This window comes from Theobroma cacao, chromosome 7, assembly GCF_053813885.1.
Source record: "Theobroma cacao isolate CCN51 chromosome 7, ASM5381388v1, whole genome shotgun sequence".
NCBI lineage: Eukaryota > Viridiplantae > Streptophyta > Magnoliopsida > Malvales > Malvaceae > Theobroma > Theobroma cacao.
The window spans coordinates 18,208,628-18,230,563 of NC_142645.1; the positions used below are offsets into that span (position 1 = coordinate 18,208,628).

The window sequence follows — 21,936 nt, forward strand, 5'->3', positions numbered from 1 at the left end:
TAAATATCATCTCTCTCTCTCTTAACTTAGTTTAACAGATTAATTTGCTAACCTAGAATCATAATTTATTAAAAAGTCTCTGTCAAGGTTCTCATAAAAAATACCTTTCCCAATTAACTTAGTATGTATCTATGTAAATTAAATTGAAGAAAGATTCATTAAGTTCATGCTCTAATCTTAGCTACATATGGCTTATAGGTGTATGTTTACCCTATATGCAAATCAAACCACCTAATCAACTAAGTGCATTTGATTATACACTATTTTATTTTAGGTTTACCGAAATTTCCTTCATTAAGGTCTAACTTAGATTTCCAGATCAATATTGGTTATCTAGCAATTAGAAGCATTAATAATAAAGTAGAATAAACAACTTAAAACCATCAAACATAAGTAAAAGGGAGATAAATAAATTAAACTATATATTGAGTTCAATCATAATCTTATATAATAATTTAGTTCTCCATAAAGTCTCACATCATCATCAAATTAAGTTTAAACATCAAAACCAAACCAAGAAAATAAAAGATTAACAAAATGATAAAAGAAACCCAAAAATTGCAATCTTGATTTCCAAATCTTCTTAAATCCCTTGATTTCTTTTTAGTTTAAATGAGACCATTTCTCAATGATTTTGATGGCTTGAATCTTAACTCTAACCATTTTCTCAATGGTGTTTCGAGTTAATAGAAGTCCTTTAGACCGTTGTTTTTATAAGGCTTTGAAGTTTGCCCAAGTTGGCTGAAGAAATAAGTCAATTCTAGCTAGGATTTCATCATTAGAATATGTATGCTGTTGCCTACCTCCATGAAGGCCGCGGCCTTAACAATTTAATTTGTAAAAATCATGATCTCTCTAAGACTACTATTATGGTTCAACTTTGACAAGGTTTTTGACCATCTTCCAAGATAAAATAGGAAAAGTGGTAAACATAAAATTATATATATTTTGCTTAGCTTTTCAGTAGTTCAAGAATCAACTCATTTGGAGTTCTATAACGAAAGTTATGGTCTAAATACCAAGACAAGTGCAGTGAACGTCTACATCTCAAAATTTCTCTCCTTCCTCCACTAAAGGTCTGTCTTCAATAAACACTTGAAAAGACACAAATAAATTAATAATAGCTATTCTTAGGCACATTAACACCAATTTAAGCAAAAATTTAACTAAGATTACATTGACTCACCAAATTAATTAACATAAAATAATTAGATAAAACCTAATTAATTTCTACGCATTACTATAAGAACTAAACTAAATTGTTATCAAAATTAAGTCCAAATAACTCTAAATCCTAATGTTATAAAAGCATAATTACTTTGATTCTACATCTATTAGCAGTAGTTGACCCAAACATAGAAATGTATTTAATATTTGTACAAACAAAATAAATTGACATGACAAGCGAAGTAACACAACAAAAGTGTTTAAAATCTATTGGATGCCTTGATGACCACTTACCTTATACAATGTAGAGATAATTCCTCAATAAACCAACTAAAATCTATAATCCTGAAAATAGAATAAAATTTAATTGGGGTGTGATATAAAATCTCACTAAGTAGTGTCAAATCCCATTTTCTAGAGAGATCGTGACCCACTAAGCCCAAGCAAGTCTAATTCAATAATTAATGGGCTAGTCATCCATCACATTCAGATAATAATTCACCATCAATTATGAATATACATTTAATTCATCAAGGCCACCACATTACGAAACTTTTCAATGTAAAGTGTGGTTCTTATCACATTTCATATAAATATTCACATGTTAAAATCAACTATGGTTCGACACACATCCCATGCCTATATTTTTATGGGTCACCCACTATAGTCTTATTATTTGCGTACACCCAAATTCGGGGCCCAACATAATGTGAGGAAGCATAAACAAATATGAGAATAACAACATTATTTGCATAATCAAGTTCATTCTAAACATGATAGTTCAAGGACTAGACTCGATACATTATGGAGTGTACAACACTGAAAGGCTGGAAAGAAAGCTCTATCGCACCTACCATGAATGAGTTTCTCCACTACTCCACAAGTTGCCTAGTCAAGCAAGCCACTGATCTAAAACAAAATAAAAGAAAATAACTGGTGAGTCATAAAGACTCTGTGAGTGCATATGAGGTAGGGGACAAGCCAAGCAAAAGAGTTTCGCAATAAACCATAATTTGCAAAACAACATGATAATCATAAAAGTCTTTTCCATAACCATAAACACATTTGATAACTCTAAATGCATAAAATATAATAACCATACAGCAGCTCAACTTAGAAAACATTTTGCAAGGAGATATTAGAAGGTAATCCTCCAACTTTCAAACTCAAATGAAACAGTCAAATCAAGAATGTATCATTCATCCAACAAATCGTCCCATCATTTCTAGATAAGCACAAAATCATCAATTGTTAATCATAGGCATCACAATATCCAATATACAAATAACGCATTAATACATGCTATTATAAATTTAGGGGATAATGGGTATGTTCACCCAACTCGTCCCTAAGGTATTTTTACCCCTAATTGGGATTCACAAAAAGGGCAAAATGGTACAATGTCTTACTTAACAATATGGCATTCTTATCCCCACACCAAGATTAGAGAAAACATACAAAAAAAGGACAAAATGGCACGTTGGCCAAGTGAAACCTTGTGGTATTCTTAGCCCCACATTGGAACTCACAAAAAGCGAACAGTGATACGATGCACAACTTAACCCTATGGTATTCTTACCCCTAATTAGGACTAGAGCCGACATACAAAAAGGGGAAAAGGTGGCACATTGACCAAGCTTAACATTATGGTATTCTTACACAGACACTAGGACTCATAAAAAGGAGAAAAGTGGTATAATGCCTAACTTAACCAGATGGTATTCTTACCTCACCACCAGGACTAGAATTAATCACAACATAATCAAAATCTCCATACAAGGTCATAACATGATCAAGAATCAATAACAATTCATGTCAAATGCATAAATCATGGAATAGTGGAGACTTTTTCAATCCACATTCACCATACTCAAATGCATGAGCATTTTTAATCAACCACAACCATTATCCAAACTAATATATCATACCCACACTAGCTTGGAGGTTTGAGTAATCGAGGAAAATGTTCAAAAACACTGAAAAGGCTTGCCTCCTTGTTAGTAGGATATTTATGTATTCATAATAGTTTTGAAAACCAATTTTAAAATATTTTCTTATCCATAAACACATTTTTATTTATGGAAAAGATGCTCATTAGTAATCCATCAAATCATTCAACCATGCTTTCAAATTTACATAGTAAAATAGTTCAAAAAGTGGTGTACCCACTCACCTCAAAAAGTCAACCTCTATGATTAAGCATAACTCTACTCCGATAATTCCTTTGGAGTTTCGATAGTTCCTAAACATTCAAAAATTATTATAATTAGTAATCAGTAAAGGAATCAAGTACTAAACATTCTAAGCTCTTTTGAGTCCATTTGGATTTTTCTAAAATTAATTTTCCAGGCTAAGTTCATTGTTTTACAAATACCCAAGTGCAGAAAATTCATATATCCACCATCTTTTACCTTATATGAGCTTTGAAGCTTAGGGAAAGTTATAAAACCTTGGATCTTAGCAATCAACAGAAAAATTTGGGCATCAAAACAACAACTTTAGTTTTAGAAATCCAAGATTTAATGTTTTCAAAGCTAAAAAATACCATGTTTCTCTTAAAACAGAAAACTAACGTCAAAATCATAAAAAATGGTGGTTTGGGCCAAAAATGAGTTTAAAGAGCTTAAGAGTTCGGACTTTACCTTGCTAATATGGCTAAAGGCTGCCAACCATTGAAAAATGTGGTATATTTATAAGCTAGGTTGTGAAGTATGTGTTTAGCCATTTTATATTTCTAAAATCGATTAAATGTATCGGTACATTGGCTCCATGTATTGATTCAATGCTTTTCGAAAATATTCTATCAATACATTTCACTATGTATTGATAGATATTCATAAAAATCCACTTTTATCAGTAGATTTAACCATGTATTGATACATGTTCTTCAAATCCCTTTTTAGAGCCTTCTGTGTTGAATATATCTATGCATGAGAGTCATGAATCGAAAATATGCTTTAGTATGTAAAAATGCACCTTGTAATTGGTTCAATTGGACTCTTTTGTAACCAAACTTTGCCACGTTTATACATCAAAACATGAACTTTGCAAGCTTAAAACTTAATTCAAATGCTCAAAACATGTCAATCATTTGCTTACCTAAGGATTCCTTAACATTATACATCAAAGATGGCATTTCACAGTAGATATGTGAAGGAGTATAAGCCAAATGGAGGAGTTCTGAATAGCACAATTGTATAAAAAATGCCAATTTGCAAACCAAATCCAAACTTTAACAAATGCATTTAAACAAGGGAGTTAAACATCATTTAAATGCGAAAATCATGTTCAAAGTACCCTAGTGTCTTAGTCTAAGGGTGCATAAACAAACTCCTCAAAATAAGGGTAAAATCTTATAGGCAATGCAATTTTCATTTCTAGGATCGACGTACCCTTGATAATGGTCAATCCCTTGAGTTACAAAATACTTCTATTAGAACTGAATATCTTATATTTTGATTTGACAAAATTGCACGATATCTTGGTAATAACCATTTGAAATTGCCTAATATCATGTTTTTATCCTCCTAATACCATAGAAATGTTTGGAAAGCAAATTAATGATTAGAAGCCATCACAAAGCTTTTTAAAACATTGAGTCTTTAGCTGAGTAAATGTAGAGCAAACATACTTTAATCGATTCTTCTTAATAGGAAAAAAGCATAAAAGAAACGGTTGAAGTGAAGAGTAAAAAAGTCATGGAATATTGAAGACACAAGGCAAGAATATACCTTACAGAAGCTAAAATCAACTTTATCGTAGAATGGTTGAAGAATGACTAAAAAATTATGAATTATAAGAAGGCATAGTCGACCTAGTAAGTTCCATAGTCAGCCTTGTGGCAAGATGGATGAAAAATCATAAAAATATAAAGCCATAATTGACTTTATAGAAGCTATAGTCGACCCTAAGACATAATGCAAGCACAATTCGAGATTTAAAAAGCCATAGTCGACCCTGATAAAGCTATAGTTAATCCTTAGTCAGAACACTTGCAAGAATTAGTGATTTGAAAAGCTATAGTCGGCCTTTAAGCACTTATAATCAACAATACCAAGCCAAACTTCAAATATCAAAAGCTTTTTGGAAGTAGATGAGTAGAAGACCTCAAGAGTTAGGATAAAAGCCTTAATTCAAGATTTTGTGGAACCATAGTCAACCCTAAGATTGTGGGAATTGACCCTACAAGCACACCAATGGCTAAATCTAATTCAAACTTGTGTCTAATGATTCTAAACATCCTTGAGACTATAAAAGGTCACCCTTGATTCATTTTAAAGGTAGAAAAGACCAGCATTACATTTGAAAACCCTAGAGAGAGAACTTTTACATCTTTATACCTCTCTAGACATCAGCTTAGTCTTCTATAAAGCATTTAAAGCCATTTAAGCTCATTCAATTGAAATCCTTGAGTTAATATTTGTGAGATTATTTCTTCTTTTTGTACCAAAGCTTAAACCTTTAACACTCAGCCTTTGTAAGGAAAATCTTTGCTATTACTCTTTTTTACACAAATTTATAAAAGGGGTATCATAGCTAACCTAGTGACTGCAAAAAAGCGCTTATTAGCAGGCAACCTGTCACGACCCGGTACTCCCCTCGAGCCCGTGACAACCGCCGCGGTGTCCCGGTAGACACTTATCGCCCGGGATGTCAACCCGAAACCCCACAAGGCTTTACTATCAGTTTCTCTGTTCCCTTGTGAGCAACCATTGCCAAATATCGTGTTCTAAAAGATTTTAAGCTGTTTCTAACTTTAAACAAATAAAATATTAATTTTTCGTCTCACAGGGGTATTTTGGTCATTTTACTCAAAAATTTTGAAACTGGCTAAAGCGTAATATACAAGTACAAAACACATAATTCATATTCAAAATGAGTTTAAAAGTCTAAAATCTTCATTTAAAACGAAATTATGGTTATTTGAATATAATAAGAAAATAAAAGAAATATTAAGTAAAATATTCTATTTTCTTATAAAACAATATTGATAGAGTTATACGTGAATAATTTTTATAGCGTAAAAGCTAAATAAATTTATACATACTTAAGTACAGTAAGCCAAAATATTTAATTTAATTTACAATAACAACAGTGCCCCCGAATAAACAAAAGTAAAGAGGAATGTGAACCTACGGTTTGGAAAATGCAGATCCCACTGTAGTCCTCGATGAGATCAGCTATCTACAGTCTATACTGAACCTGAAATGGGTGGAAAGGAGGGTGGTGAGATTATAAAATCTCAATGAGTAAACAGACATCATTATAAACATCTAGAGTTGACTACATGGAGACAATAAAGTAAATCATCATAAACTGGGTTATACAATTAGAACACATCTCGTTCAAAATACGTAAAAAGGCTTATGAATCTCATAAAAATCTAGGCTTGTGCCATAAATCTATTCTCGGGGACACCTTGGCCGAGGAATCCTACCGAGACCGCCAAGGCTATTAAAATTCACATTTCACATAAATCATATTTTTGTTTTGAAAACATAGCCGTTCCTTGGCGTTGGCTGAGTTCCCCTTCACGTGGTGGTTTGGCGTGAAGTGAACCCTAAGCTTTACCCTAGGAGATACTCTACGCGCCTCTCCGTTCAAGGTAAGAATATAATGAGGTTTACCGTGCCCCTCTAAAAGGCTGGTCCACAGAAACCCCCTACTGCAGTGATTAATTAATATATAATCCACCATATAATAAAACTCAATAACATGATATGGCAATTTTGTAATTCGCAGTTTTTCAAGGCAACCAAACAATTCGCATTTCAATACAATTGCCAACTAGCCAATCATGCTCGATTTATCATAAGCCAGTCAATTTAAACAATCAAATTGTCACAATTAACAATCTCCACGTACTCTATTTTTCAAAATCATTATTAATTCTAAAACAATTTATAAATTAATTTCATTGAAACTCATTTATTCATAAAACATGAAAATTTACCTTTTTAAATTCCTTTTTCCATAGAATTCATGAAAGCATATAAAAACAACCCTAGATAATTAAAATGACAGTAAGTTTACTCACAATGTCTAGAATGCAGACTTTCGAAGCACTCTGTCTACTGGTCCTCGGATGCAATTTTCTTGCCTTTATCAGAGGACTCACCACCTTGACACAGTACAAAATCGAGAATTTCACCAAGTTGGTACTAAATCAAAATTAAACTAATTTTGACTACCAATGCATGATATGGAATGCAAAAATGCACTGGTAACTATCTAAACTCAGTATTGGCCTAATTCGTCTTATCACCCGATTAAATTCCTAACGCATCCGTTTAAACTCTAATTTAATTCTTTTCAGTTTCTATACCTCAATTGCACCCAAATTAACTTAATGTCCCTCAGTGTGGTGCAAATTATCAGTCTCGATAGTAAATTACGAAAATACCCCTAGTGGGTAAAAATTCATATTTTTGCTCCGAAAATTCTCATTATTTTCCTAGGCTCATAATTCATTATTCCTTAACCAATTCTCCTAGAATAAAATCAAATTCATCCTCACTCACCACATGGTAAATTCATCCATTAATGGTTGGGGGAGAAAATAAATTCTTTTCTTGTTGTTTTGTTTCTAAATATGCTAAACTAACTAAAAACACTAACATAAATTAAAACCAAATAAATCCAACAACTTTCTCTCTCCTAACCCATTTTTTCAGAATTGAATTCATCACGAAAACATGTAATTTAATCATGGAAAATAAAGAGAAATGCTTGGGAATAAGAAAACTCAAGCTTAATAGAAAAATCTCACCTTTTTCACTTAATTTCCTTGAAAATTCACACTTTTTCTTTGATTTTCTCTCTCTAGGGTTTTGTTTTTGTTTGCTCTCTCTTCTTGCTGGTCTGGCCGGCGATGGGGTGGAAGATGAGCTGATTTTTGTGCCTTTTAAAAAGGAAAATAATAAATTAATAAAGCATGACACGTGGCATCATGTCATTGGTCCGTTTTTAAAATTTTAAAAATTTAAGCATTTTATCTCCACCACATGATTAGTCAAGGGTCAAAGATGAAGATAAAAGAAGACCATATGCTGGAAAAATATCCTGGTGGTGGAAAATTACAATTTCGCCCTTGAGGTGGCAAAATTACCATTTTACCCTTTTTACTCCAAATTATACCGAAATTAAAATTTTTCACTTCTAAACCTCAAATCATACTCCAATAAGTCAAATCATACTCCAATAAGTCAAATGGGTCAAAAAAATCTTTTCTAAAATTCTCATTTTATCCCCAAGTGGCAAATGACCATTTTACCCCTAGTTAGTGAAAATTCCGATTCGACTCCAAATTGATTTTCAAACTCCAAATTACAATTTTAAGTCATCCATGAACTATGAAACTCTTAATCTCACCTTAGAATTCCTATTTGATCTAGTTCGAGGATTAAATAAACTTTGTTGTACTTCTAGGTACAATACCGAATTTTGTAAATTTTTCGGGACTCTCCTAGCACGCAATCATGCTATCATCATATGTATGTCATGAATAGTATTTTATAAGGTCGGGCTTTACACAACCTAAGCTATACCTTTTAAGATTTAGTTGTTATTTTAGTTAGTTTTGGTTTTCTATTTAAATAAGTAGTTATAACCTTTCCCTAGCTTTTTTGTGGAGTATGCAAGTTTAGAAAGCATGAAGATGAGGAAAAATAAAATTAGAGCTTTCACTGCACTGCCACCATTGATACGACAGTTATTTTCTTATTCTCTTTAGCCTTTCACATTGAGGACAATGTGCATTTTAAGTTTTGGGGGAGAGTTTTATTGTTATTAGTTATTATGATATTTTTATGTTAGTTTATTTTCATTAAATTTTTTTAATTTTATGCATGCTTTAAAAACTTGAGCTAGATTTAATTGCACCAATTTCTTTTAATTTACCTATCCAATGATGATAATTTAATTATATTCTATTTTGATTCTTTGAAGCATGTGAATATTGTTCGATTGTTATGTAAATTTCTATGCTAAGTTTTTTTGTTAGGATGAAATTTCTACAATTTGAGCACTCTATTTTTTGCTTAGCTTCATTATGCATATATATAGAAGGTCTATGTAAATGTAATTTTTGAATTATGTATTGAGTTCTAGAATTTGTTTGATTCTCTCCTAATTCAAAATCCTAGGCTATTCTTAGTTAAGAAGATGATTTAGGCCATCTTAGGACCAAATGAGCCCTTTTAGCTTTGCTTTACATAATTTATCCTCAGTTGCCCCATTTTAGCCTAATGAAACCTTTTCTTTATTTGAACAATTAATTTGTAGCCTAGACCCTTAAATAAATAATTTCAATTTTTGCATCCCTCATTCTTAAGTGCATAAGACAATTTAGGAAATATTAGAAGCTCAATAATGAAAGAGGAGGTAAAGATGAAAAATGTTGAAAAGTTAAAAAGCATGGTTATATTCATCTCACTACCCATTACAATGAATAAGTTTAGGGGTGTGAAATTGAGAAAAAGAAAAAAAAAAGAGAAGATTGAGGTGTTGAACAAAAGAAAAGAATAAAGGGGTCTATTAGGTAAAGGAAAATAAAACTCTAAATACATCCTAGATTGACTATGTGCTTAGGGTGATTTGAGCTACGTACTTTTTATCGCACCTTTACCCTAGTCATACATTACAAGCTAATTAAAGTCCTATTGATCCTTAACTTAGTATTAGTCTACACTAGTGGAGAGGGAGATGAAAATCAAATTTTTGGAATTTAATTACTTATTTGAATTTTACACGAACATAAGCTTATCCGGATTGTATAATATTCTAGGTAGTAAGATTTCACACACATATGAAATCCATTTGACAATAAGCTTGCAGTGGAATTACAACATGAACTTGAATAATATTTGTGTGTTGCTTAGAGTTGAGAATATTTATTAACTTTTGAAGATATTAAAGGTGATTAATGAGTTGGTGCAATTGACTTCATTTTAAAAGTTTTTCTTCATTTAGGTTATTGCATTTTATTTCATGTTTTGCTCGAGTACTACCAAAATCTTAAGTTTGGGGGTGTGATAACTCTATTATATAGAGGTATTTTGACAAATTTTTTTAGGGCTTAAGTAGCTAGATCTTAGAGATTTTAGGTTCAGATTTTAGCATTTTAAGTGTTTTTCTAGTTCAAATTAGAATACATGTTGGTTGTTAATTTAAGTTATTTTAGTTTAATTTTACTTTCATTCATTTAAGAATAGTTATTATTGATTTCTCACATGGCCTTTGTAGGATATTTGATGAGAAAGGTTAATTTGAGTTAAAATCACACAAGTATGGTGAAGGCTTCAATCATGCATACTGCAGTATTTCAAGGATAACTTGTGTTACAGCAGTCTAATTGATGTGATTATTGATCCATTGGGAGGCTAAGGGAACGGGAATACAATTTTCATGTTTACCACTTCACTGAGTTTGGATCAGATCAAGGTGAAATTCGCATGAAAGAAACTAGATAGCTATAGTTCTACACAAGATAGTATGTTGACTAGAGGCCGCGGCCTTGAGTTACTCAAGGTTGTAACATTAAGGTAGTTAAGGATGAAATGCTAGGAAAAGCATGGGCATCGCGGTGGACAAATGGAGTGCATCATACATTTGCCCGAGGCTAGAGAAAAAGTAGCTCCATGGCATCACAAACAACAGCACAATACCACAGTGCCAAGGAAGCCTTACTATGACGCTACAGTGCTTTCCAAAAATAACTTTTTATATTAGAATATGGAAATTAGGTTTATTTAAACCTATTTAATGGACCTCTTTTAAAGCATTCAGAGGGGTGAACATGTTGGTATATGCCCTTGAGCCAATTGGATTGATCAATAAATATATATATTATCATTTAATGCATACTTAATCACATAACTATATATGATAGAGGTTTTCCTTCATGTTAGTGCAATAATAAGGAGCCATTAAGTACTAATTGGATGAAGCCCATGGAACATAAAAGCCTTGCAAGAAAATTGTAAAGTTGTTGCAATTATAAGATCACTATGCATCAAAGCCATGTTTTTAAAATTGTTCCTAGTCATTGTATTGTCAAGATAGGGCATTGGCAATGCTCAAAGACTGGTACATGTTAAGCCTCTTTACTTGGGAAGTAAGTAATCGATCTCATAGATTGAAGTATATGGGATACTTGAGGATAACATGTAGGTTCTTGTTAAAGAACAAGTTCATTGAACATGACCCGCTATGAGAACTCCATTTGGTATTTCACTCAAATGTCTATGGAAAATGTTCTCATGTGATAGTCGTGCAACTAGTCCTTGGATTTGAGACATCAGTTCATCTTGTATGGAGAATGACATACTTTGATTACACTCTTACTGATCTGGAGGTGACCAGATGCCTAAATAGAGTGTTTTTTGGGTATGGCATGAAGCACGCGAAGGTGAATGAGTGGTTAAGAGAGGATTCATCACCTCAAGTGATATGAGGGGATGTATCTCATTTGTTCTCAATTCTTGATTAACTTGTATAAAGTCTTTGGCCAAAGCATGATGAATTTGTGGAAAGTTAGTTTCCTAAATTCATAAGGTTAGTCATGAATTATGAAAACTAATATAGAATGTCATAAGTAGACACTGAGACCTGCTTAATGACATATCCAAGATATTTGATGAAAGGACCATATTGCACTGAGAGGCTAATCACTGAAGGGTTTTGTCAAATTCTTTAATTAACTCTCTAACATTTGGGTGGTCATGATGTACTGCTGGATGCCACTCATGATCTATAAATATAAATTAATTATCAGACTGATATTTGATTATGATTTATATTTATTGCTAACATGTTAGAAGCCTAATGGGTCAAACATATTGAGTGGCATGATTGGGATTAAATAAGGATAATTAATTAAGTTGGACTTAATTAAAGAGACCAAAATAAAGTGGGAAATTAATTGAGTTCTTAGATACTTAATTAAATTAAAATACAACTTGTAGTACCCCGTACTTTGATATGGTGGCTAATAAAGCTTAGGTGTGAAACCTCGACCTTCATAAATGCATAACTCGAGGTGGAATTTATGTTTAAAGGTTTAATTTAAGCAATGATGCTAGTTTTATGTTACTTATAATTACCTTATGTCGTTATAGGAGTAGGATCAAAAATAATTTTAATTAGTGAAGAAAGGTGCATAATGAACAGTAGCCCAATTTGCATATGTTTTTGTTTTTCAAGTATATCTCCCACTACATAACTTAAAATAAGATGATTTTTGACCATTAGAAAGATAAGAGGCAGTGAAACAACTTTGATGTTTACCACCTTTTCCAGTTCTTGCGAAAAGGTGGTCAAAATCTTTGTCGAAGTGAAAGGACTGCGCTAGAAGAACCGAAATTGGTAGAATGTTTGAGCGCCTCGGCATTGGAAATTGAGAGTCGCGGCCTTCACCATAAATTCTACAAATAACAAGATTTTGGGGTTTTTGAAGCTAAGACTTTTGGGGGCTACTTAAGGGACCTCTTTTAGAGCATTTTAGACTTTTCCCTATTGTCAAAAGAGTAAACGATTTCACAAGAACAAAAAGAAGACATGTGGCATTGCTAAGGGCATTATTGTAATTTCATGAACAATTGGATAAGATTTAACTATAAATATCTTCATTCTCCAGTACCTTCCTCAGATTTCTAGCACTTCATCTTCTTCTTCTTTATCTCATTCCATATTTCTTCACCTTTCATGGGAGTACTCTTCAAGCTTCCATAACTCTCTCAAGTTAGCCTTCATTTTCATGCTTTTGTGCATTTTTTTTATAGAACCTCTTATGCTCTTTCACTCTTTCACCTTAAAACCCTTGAAATATCTTAGATCAATACTTTATCTCACTAACTAGGGTTTTGAAGAGAGAAAAAAATACCTTCTATAATAGTTGGGAATTCTTAAGGAAATATTCAATTGTAAATCTAGCAAGGTGAGCATTGAAATTGAGTTAATATTTTAGTTGTTGAGAATGATTAATAGTTAGATTTATGAGTGTTTTCTAGTTGAGGTAGTTTATTCATTTTGGTGTGATTATAATAGTGGAACATGATTTAGGAGATAGCTTTTAGAATTATGGTTATGTGATTGAGTTGATTGTGATGCTAATGTGTGATAGGCTCCACCGAAACCCCACATCACCATTCGGGGCATTAGTGGAAGTTGGAGTTGCTTTAAGAATCAACAAAGACAGGTGAGTGAACTTGCATTAAAATGTATTGGGATATACAGCTTTATGTTTGATTAAATCCCTTAAAAAGTTTTATTGGTTTTCTTCAAAACTCGCACGGGAACAAGCCTTTATGAAATGTTTTCATGCTATAAAATGGATGGTGTGATGAATCCATGTGTTTTTGTATAATACTAATGTATATATATATATATATTATGTCATAAATAGTACATTGTGTGACAAAAATGCAACCGTGCATGTGCAGGGTGAGTGTGCACCTGTCGGTGATGACGGTGGTGAGAGAGATGGATGATGATATTGCTTGTGCACGATGTGGAGGGATGCACACTATGACTTCGACTATGTGAACGATGTGGGGGGATGCACATGAGCTAGGTGAGACGAGGTGTCTAACTATGTGCATGATGTGGGGGGATGCACATGAGTTGGGCGAGATGGTGGTGTATGTATTTATATATATATTTACTATATAAAGATGTTTGGACTTAATATGTGCTTGCATTGACTATTGAAAACTTGAGTATTGTCAATGTGTTCAGTTTATTGTGCAATGTGGCATGAGTGGATTTTCTCGGTGGTAGTGAAAGCCCCTTGGATTTTGTCTGGCCAGAATTTTGTTGCAGCGAGAATGAAACTTTCTGTTTCGCTTATCATTTGGCTGGTTTTTACCATATTTTCCACTTTTCCAATTTCATGTTGAATATGAATTCTCTATCGTCACATGATTTAGCAATTAAGGGTTTAATTGAGGGTTTTAATAAGGACTTAAGCTAAAGTGCATCGTTTTCAAATAAGTGCATTATGATTTCAAACATTTCCTTATTATATTGCTTGTTCCTTTCCTATGTCCATTCACTGAGTTTGTACTCACGTTTTTAAAATTCATGTTTTAGGTTTCTTGAGTTAAAGGTGATTGGATCCTTGGACGAGGTGCTCCTCCATATACATTGCTCGGTAGGTTTAACTTGACACTAAGTGTTATCAATCATGCCCAAAGTCACTTCGTTCACACTCAAGGTCTAATTATATGTATATGAATATTTAATGTGAAACATGAAGAATCATTTGTTAATCTATTTATGAATATATTGGTGGATGATGCCATTATGAATGTATGATTGGATTTTATGAATCGTTTTCAAAGAAACGGTATTTGAACATTTCGAGCTTTGGATTTTAAAGGAATAGGGATTAATGTATAAGATCAATTAAGTAGGCTTGCTTGGGCTTAGTGGGCTGAGCCCATTGGGCCCTTGTGCCGGTCATGACTTGGGATTTCGGTCGTGACATAACTATTGTATTTAGGGTCACAAATTAGTTTGGCTATATAAATATGTTATGTTAGCAAACTTAAAAAAAACTCTAAGCCTCAAAAACCACTTCTCAATTGTTTCATAAAATAAGAAAAGAATAAATAATTTTCTTTGTCTGACAAAAATAAGATTCGACAAGAATTTTTGGTCCTTTTGTTTAAAAAACAAAACTTGCTAGTACAAGTAAAATCCTACCTTTGAAAAAGTCTTATTTAGTCACTATGTGGATTATTGTTAGAGGCCAAACACTTGGGTGGCTAGAGATTTAACAAATCTTAGAGATAAAGAAGCAAAGATTTTGATTTCATTGGCTCTTGATTACGATATCTAAAGCAAGGTATGTAACTCTTAAACTTATGAGTGTTCATAATTAATTTGAAAGTTACTTGAAAAACATAAACATTGATCTTGTAGGATTCAACTGTTTCTCTATTTTAATATTAGTTTATTATTCTACAACGTTATAATTTTAATTTGTTGATTATTTTCATGTTTGAGCATAAGGTTGAATCCCAGCAAAACGACAGTAGCTTTTCTGGAGATTTTGAGCTAAGAATCAAGCAAGAGAACAAGAGCAATTAAGAGAGATTCAAGATCAACAAAGCTTCAACATTAGTTTATTTCTCTCTTTTGTGTTATACTTATTTTCTTGGTTTGAATTCATAGCTAAATTTCATTGGAGAATGCTTTCTTTAAATATCACGAAATAATTTGTTTTTCTAGGATTGTGGTTGAATTTAACATGTAGTTTGAGTATTAGTTCCTCTTTTATTTATCATGAATGGGTTTAGTTTTGCTTATTCAAATATGTTTTTAATGCCTTTAATTGTCTTATCAACAATTAATTGATTTGTGAATCTAATTGAGACTCGACAAAGAGATTTTAGATTAGACTAAGATTTGAATAGTGTATGTTCATATCACTTAGGCGATCTGATTCATGATCCAAGTAGACATATGCCAATTGCCATACATGGCAAAGTTAGGACTCTATCTTAATGAACTTAATTTAATTGATTTCTATAGACATATAGTAAACTAATTAAGTTAGGTATTTGTGTAAGCACCTCAACGGAGACTTGTACATAGTCTTAGATCCTAGGTTAGCAAAACCACCCAGGAAGATAAATAATAAGAGAAACTGGTATCAAATGAAGTGTGGAATGAACCCATTATTGGGACGAGCCCTACAACTAATTAGGATTGGTTGAAGCTTGATTCCAATCATGCAACAGTATGATTCATGTTGAATGATTAAAGGTTTTCCTTCATCAATAAGACATTAATTATAATGAGTTATAAGTCTAATTGGATGAAGTCCATGAGATTAATATGCTTGAAAGGAAACTATAATGGGTTACAATTATGAGATTCCTATGCATCAAAGCATAATCTCAAAATGTTCCTAGTCAATGTATCATTGAGACTGGACGTCAATGATGCTTAGATACTAGTATATTCTATTTTCCTTACTTTGAAAGTAAGCAATCGATCTGATAGATTGAAGTATAGAGATACTTGAAACTAGAATATAGGTGCTTACCTAGGAGAGCAAGTTCACTGAACATGACCGCCATGAGAAGTGCATTTGGTAATACACTCTAGTGTCTATGTAACACTTCTCATGTGTCAGTTGAGTAAATACTCCCTAGACTTAAGACACCAGGTTATCTTATGTGTGGAGTGCTATGCTTTGATTTCATCCCTACGGGTGTCTAACCAAGGATGCCAAAACAGGATGCTTCTAGGTATGGTATGAAGCATGTGAAGGTAAATGAGTGGTCAAGATAGGAACCATCACCTCAAGTGTTTTAGAGGACATATCCTATCAGTTCTTGGTTAACATTAGCTTATTAAAGTCCTTGGCTAAGGTGACATGGAGATTATGAAAAAGGTTTCATAACTCTCTATAAAGCTAATGTTATAATTGCAGGAACAAATATGGAGGTCAATAATAGTAGACACTGTACCGAGCTCTTATCATCTCCGAGATATATAATGAGGGAATGAATTACACTGATAGACTGTACACTGAAAGGTTGTTAAAGAACCGTTTGACTCTCCCAACAATTGGGTGGCCATGATGCATTGCTAGATGCCAATCTTGGTCTATGAAATTGATTATAAATTAATTGATTAAAATTTATATTAATAAATTAAGTCATTAATCAATTCCATTGCCAACATGTTGGCAACCTAATGGGTAACACACAATGATTGCATTTGAATTAAATTGGGAGAGTGACGATTTAAGTTAGACTTAAATCACATGCTAGGTAATTAACTTCTATAAACTTAATTAAAAGAGTTTAATTAAGTTTTTGGCATAATTATAAATAGTTATAATTATAAGGCCTTGATTGCAAAATATAAAGGAAATTAATTTTGGTTTTAATTTCCAAGGACCTAATTAAAAGAGTTTAATTAAGTAATGGGCCTAATATTATAATGTGTTATAATATTGAGGGCTTAATTGTAAAATTGAAGTTATTTTAACCTAACAATATAAGTCACCTTTTAACTATTTTCCATATGAGAGTTTTTCATAATTGAAGAAATGTAGTTTTTGTCAAAAAAAGAAAAACATTTTCTTTCATTGCTACCACTCCCTTTGTGTGAAAGAGAAAATTGCTTATGAGGCAATTTTCAAGAGAGGTTTAGCTAAGATTGTGAAAAAGGAGAAAAGAACAATTGTTGTCCTCTTTGCTAGCACAAAGTGTTGTTAAAAACTTTCTCCTTTGTTGAAGGCTCAAGTGCAATTGTGTGTACTACCATTACAGGCCAAGCACTTGATTGGCTAGTGTTTTTTCTCTTTGGGGTGTTCGTGGGATTGCTTCAGAAGTGCCATTGTGATTACGAAATTACTTGGCAAAATAACTTTCTAAACAATAACTTATTTTGTGCTTTTATGTGTTAAATATCACCAAGGTGATCAATGGGTGGAGGCATGTTTTTGTTCTTTAGTTATAAAGTTTTAATTTTCTTTATGCTGCTTATTTTGAGCATGCCATCCATAGCCAAACCCATCACCCATAATCCTAGGTCTTAAGTCTATTGTCTTTCTGAAATATATTTACTTTTTGCTAGTTAATTTAGTGCATATTTTAATTTGGTTTCAATTGATTTTTCCAAATTTTGGTTACTTAAATAAGATTTATTTGTTATAATATTTTAGAATTTAGTAAAAATTTATGAACAAATCCCTATGGGAATGATACTTTACTTATTATTATATTACTTGTTCTTTATAATTGAAGGAAAGGGAATTTGAACCCTGCTCTTTAGGTAGGGGGATCATGCATCGACCAATGAGCCAAGCGCTCAGGTGTTATCACTGTATTACTTGTTTGCGATAACATGCACTTGTGTGAAAATTTAGAAACAAGTTTTTAGCACCGTTGCCGAGGATTTTGCTTTTTTATTATTTGATAATTTTAAAATTCAACAAGTTCATCTTAATTTAAGCTTTATTTCTTTATTATGTAGGTTCATTTTGTCATTTTATGAGTAAAGCAAAAAGCTTGGCAATTGTTCCTTTTAATCCAAAAATCAAGGGAACATTCCACAAACTTCAATGAGAAAATCAACAAGGTTTTGCTCAAATAAATACAATGGCTGATCAACAGGATGAACAACAAATCCAAGAGCAAGCAGTTGTTGAAAATCATTGCTTAAAGGATTATGTTGCTCCATTGGTGCAAGGGATTTCATCAAGCATTTGTAGGCTGGCTATTCAAGCCAATAATTTTGAGATCAAGCCAGTTATCATCACCACAATTCAAATTTCAGTCTAGTTTGGGGGTCTACCAAATAATGATCCAAATGGCCATATATCAAACTTTTTGGAGATATGTGATACTTTTAACACAATGGTGTCACAAATGATGCAATTCATTTAAGGCTTTTCCTTTCCTCATTGAGGGATATAGCTAAAGCATGGCTGAATGCACTCTATATTAGCTCATTAACAACATGGGATAATCTTGCTCAAAAGTTCCTTGCTAAGTTCTTTTCTCTGACCAAGACATCAAAAATGAGGAATGACATCACATCATTCACGTAGCATGATTCTGAATCGTTGTATGAGGCTTGGGAAAGATTCAAAGAATTACTTCGATGTTGTCCTCATCATGGTCTTCCAAAGTGGCTTCAAGTGTAGACATTCTATAATCGTTTGAGTGGTCATGTTTGGACTACCATTGATGTTGTTGCATGAAGAGTTTTAATGGCTAAATCAATTGATGAGGCATATGATTTGTTGGACGAGATGGCTGTGAATAACTACCAGTGGCCAATAGAGTGATAAATGTATAGGAGAATTGTTAGAATTCATGATGTAGATGTTTTTTCAGCATTATCTGAACAGGCAACAACTCTAACTAAGACACTAAAATCTTTTAATACTAACTCCATTCAAAGTCCTTTTGTAGCTTTTCAATATTGTGCAGATCATCATGCAAGCCATTAGTGTCCAAGTTTGATAAAAATAATGAAATTTGTGGGGAATAGATAGTAGAATAACCCTTACTCTAACACTTACAATCCAAGGTGGGGAAACCATCCAAACTTCTCTTTGGCCAATAATCAAGGATTGTCCTCAACTTTAAAATGCACTTTTCAGATTCCAAAAGCAAGCAAGAGTGCTTATATTAGAAAAGAAGCCAACTATGGAGGATTTGCTAAGTCAATACATGACACAGACTAATGGCATCATCCAAAGTCAAACAGCATCACTATGAAAGCTCAAGATTCAAGTTGCTCAACTTGCCAACTTATCTACCAACAGAGCTTAAAGGACCTTACCTACTGATACCGAAGTGAATTTTAGGAGAAAAGGTAAAGAACAAGTTATATCAATCACCCTAAGGAGCAAAAAAGAGGTGAGAATAGTGTTAGAAAAGCCAAACTTCAAGATAAGTTTGTTGAGAATGAATTTGTGATTGAGACAGTTGATCACAAAAATCAAGAGCAGGAAGCAAAGGCAAGCTTACCACTACCACCATTTCCTCAATGCCTTTAGAAACAAAAACTTGATAGGCACTTCCAAAAGTTTTTTAAGGTATTCAAAAAGCTTCACACCAACATCCTTTTCTCATAAGCTTTAGAGCAAATGCCATCATATGTGAAGTTTTTGAAGGACAAAGTGATGAAGAAGAGGAAATTAGAAGATTTCAAGACAGTTACACTCACTAAGGAGTGCAAAGCGTTAATCTGGAACAAGCTTCCACCAAAGCTTAAGGACCTAGGGAGGTTTTCTATCACTTTCTCCATTGTTAATGTTAATTTTTTTAAAGCTTTGTGTGATTTAGGTGTTGATGTCTCAATTATTCCTGTGTTTGTCGCTAGGAGACTGGGATTGAAGGAGATTCAACCTACTATATTCAAATTGTAGTTAATAGACAAGACAATAAGGAAATCCTTTAGGATTATAAAGGATGTCTTGATTAAGGTGGGGAAATTATACATTATAGTGGACTTCTTTATACTCGAGATTAAAGAGGATCAAGAGGTTTTGATTATACTAAGACGTCCATTCTTGGCCACTACAAGCGCATTCATCGATGTAAAAGAAGGTAAAATACCTTTCAGAGCTGGGGAGGAAGTAGTTGACTTTACTATTTTCAATACAACTAAAAATCCTTCATGTTGGGATTCGATCTCATGCTCAAACATGAAAATAATTAAGAAATAAAAAATATAACCCTGTAGATAAATAGAATAAGCATTTAATTAAAGAAACTGTCAAATCTCATAAGATCAATGATTATGTTTTTCATGTAATTTTTAAATTAATTATAAACATTTACAAGTTTAAGTATTATATACCTTACTCTAGATATCGAAATTAATAGCTAATTAAATCCAAAAGGCTTGTGATGAAGCAAGTAACTCAAAAAGAGAACAAATCAATCTGAAATCAAAATCTTTACTTCTTCACCTTTAAGATTTGTCAAATCTTCAGACACCCAAGTGTTTGGCCTCTAACAGTAGTCCACATAATGACCGAATAAGACTTTTTCAAAGGTAGAATTTTGTTTATGCCAGCAAGTTTTGTTTTTAAAATAAAAATACAAAAAATTCTTACCGAATCTTATTTCTATCAGACACAGAAAACTATTTTTTCTTTCCTTATTTTTATGAAACGCTTAAGAAGTAGCTAGAGGCTTAGAGTTTTAGCTGGCTAACATAACATATTTATATAGCCAAACTAAGTTGTAACCCTAGATACAATAGTTATATTTTAATTCAATTAAGTCCTTGTAAACTTAATTAATTTTCCACTTGATTTTGGTCTATTCTAATTAAGTCCATCTTAATTGATTATCCTTATTTAATCCCAATCATGTCACTTAATGTGTCTGATCGATTAAGCTTCTAACATGTTGGCAATAAATATAAATCCTAATCAAATTTCAATTTGATAATTGACTTATATTTATAGATCATGAGTGGCTTATGGTAATACATCATGACCAACCAAATGTTGGAGAGTCAATTAAAGAATTTGACAAAGCCCTTAAGTGATAAGCCTCTCAGTGCAATACGATCATTTCATTAAATATCCCAAATATGTCATTAAACATGGGTCTGTGTCTACCTATGACATTCTATATTAGTTCTCATAATTCAAGACTAACCTTATGAATTTAGGAAACTAACTTTCCTTAAATTCATCATGCTTTGACCAAAGACTTTATACAGGTTAATCAAGAATTGAGAACAAGTGAGATACATCCCCTCATATCAATTAGGGTGATGAATCCTCTTTTGACAACTCATTCACCTTTGCATGCTTTATGGCATACCCAAAAACACCCTGTTCAGGCATTTAGTCTCCTCCAAACTCATAAGGTTTAAATCAAAGTATGTTATTCCCTATACAAGATGACTCGATATCTCAAGTTTGAGGACTAGTTGCACAACTATCACATGAGAACATATTCCATAGACACTTGAGTGAAATACTAAATAGAGTTCTCATAGCATGTCATGTTCAGTGAAATTGTTCTTTAACAAGCACCCACATGTTATCCTCAAGTATCCCGTATACTTCAATCTATGAGATCGATTACTTACTTTCCAAGTAAAGAGGCTTAACATGTACCAGTCTTTAAGCATTATCAATGCTTTGTCTTGACAATACGATGACCACGAACGGTTGTAGGAACATGACTTTGATGCATAGTGATCTCATAATTGTAACAACTTTACAATTCTCTTACAAGACCTTTATGTTCCATGGGCTTCATCCATTTTTTT

General features: G+C 32.7%; 1 non-coding gene across 1 annotated transcript; it reads right to left on the reverse strand.

The window, feature by feature from the left end:
- Nucleotides 1-18,706: 18,706 nt before the first annotated feature.
- On the reverse strand, nt 18,707-18,813 carry LOC148761776 (small nucleolar RNA R71). The gene has a single exon (XR_016027773.1). It is a non-coding gene; the product is annotated as a small nucleolar RNA R71 (small nucleolar RNA).
- Between the last annotated feature and the right edge of the window lie 3,123 nt (nt 18,814-21,936).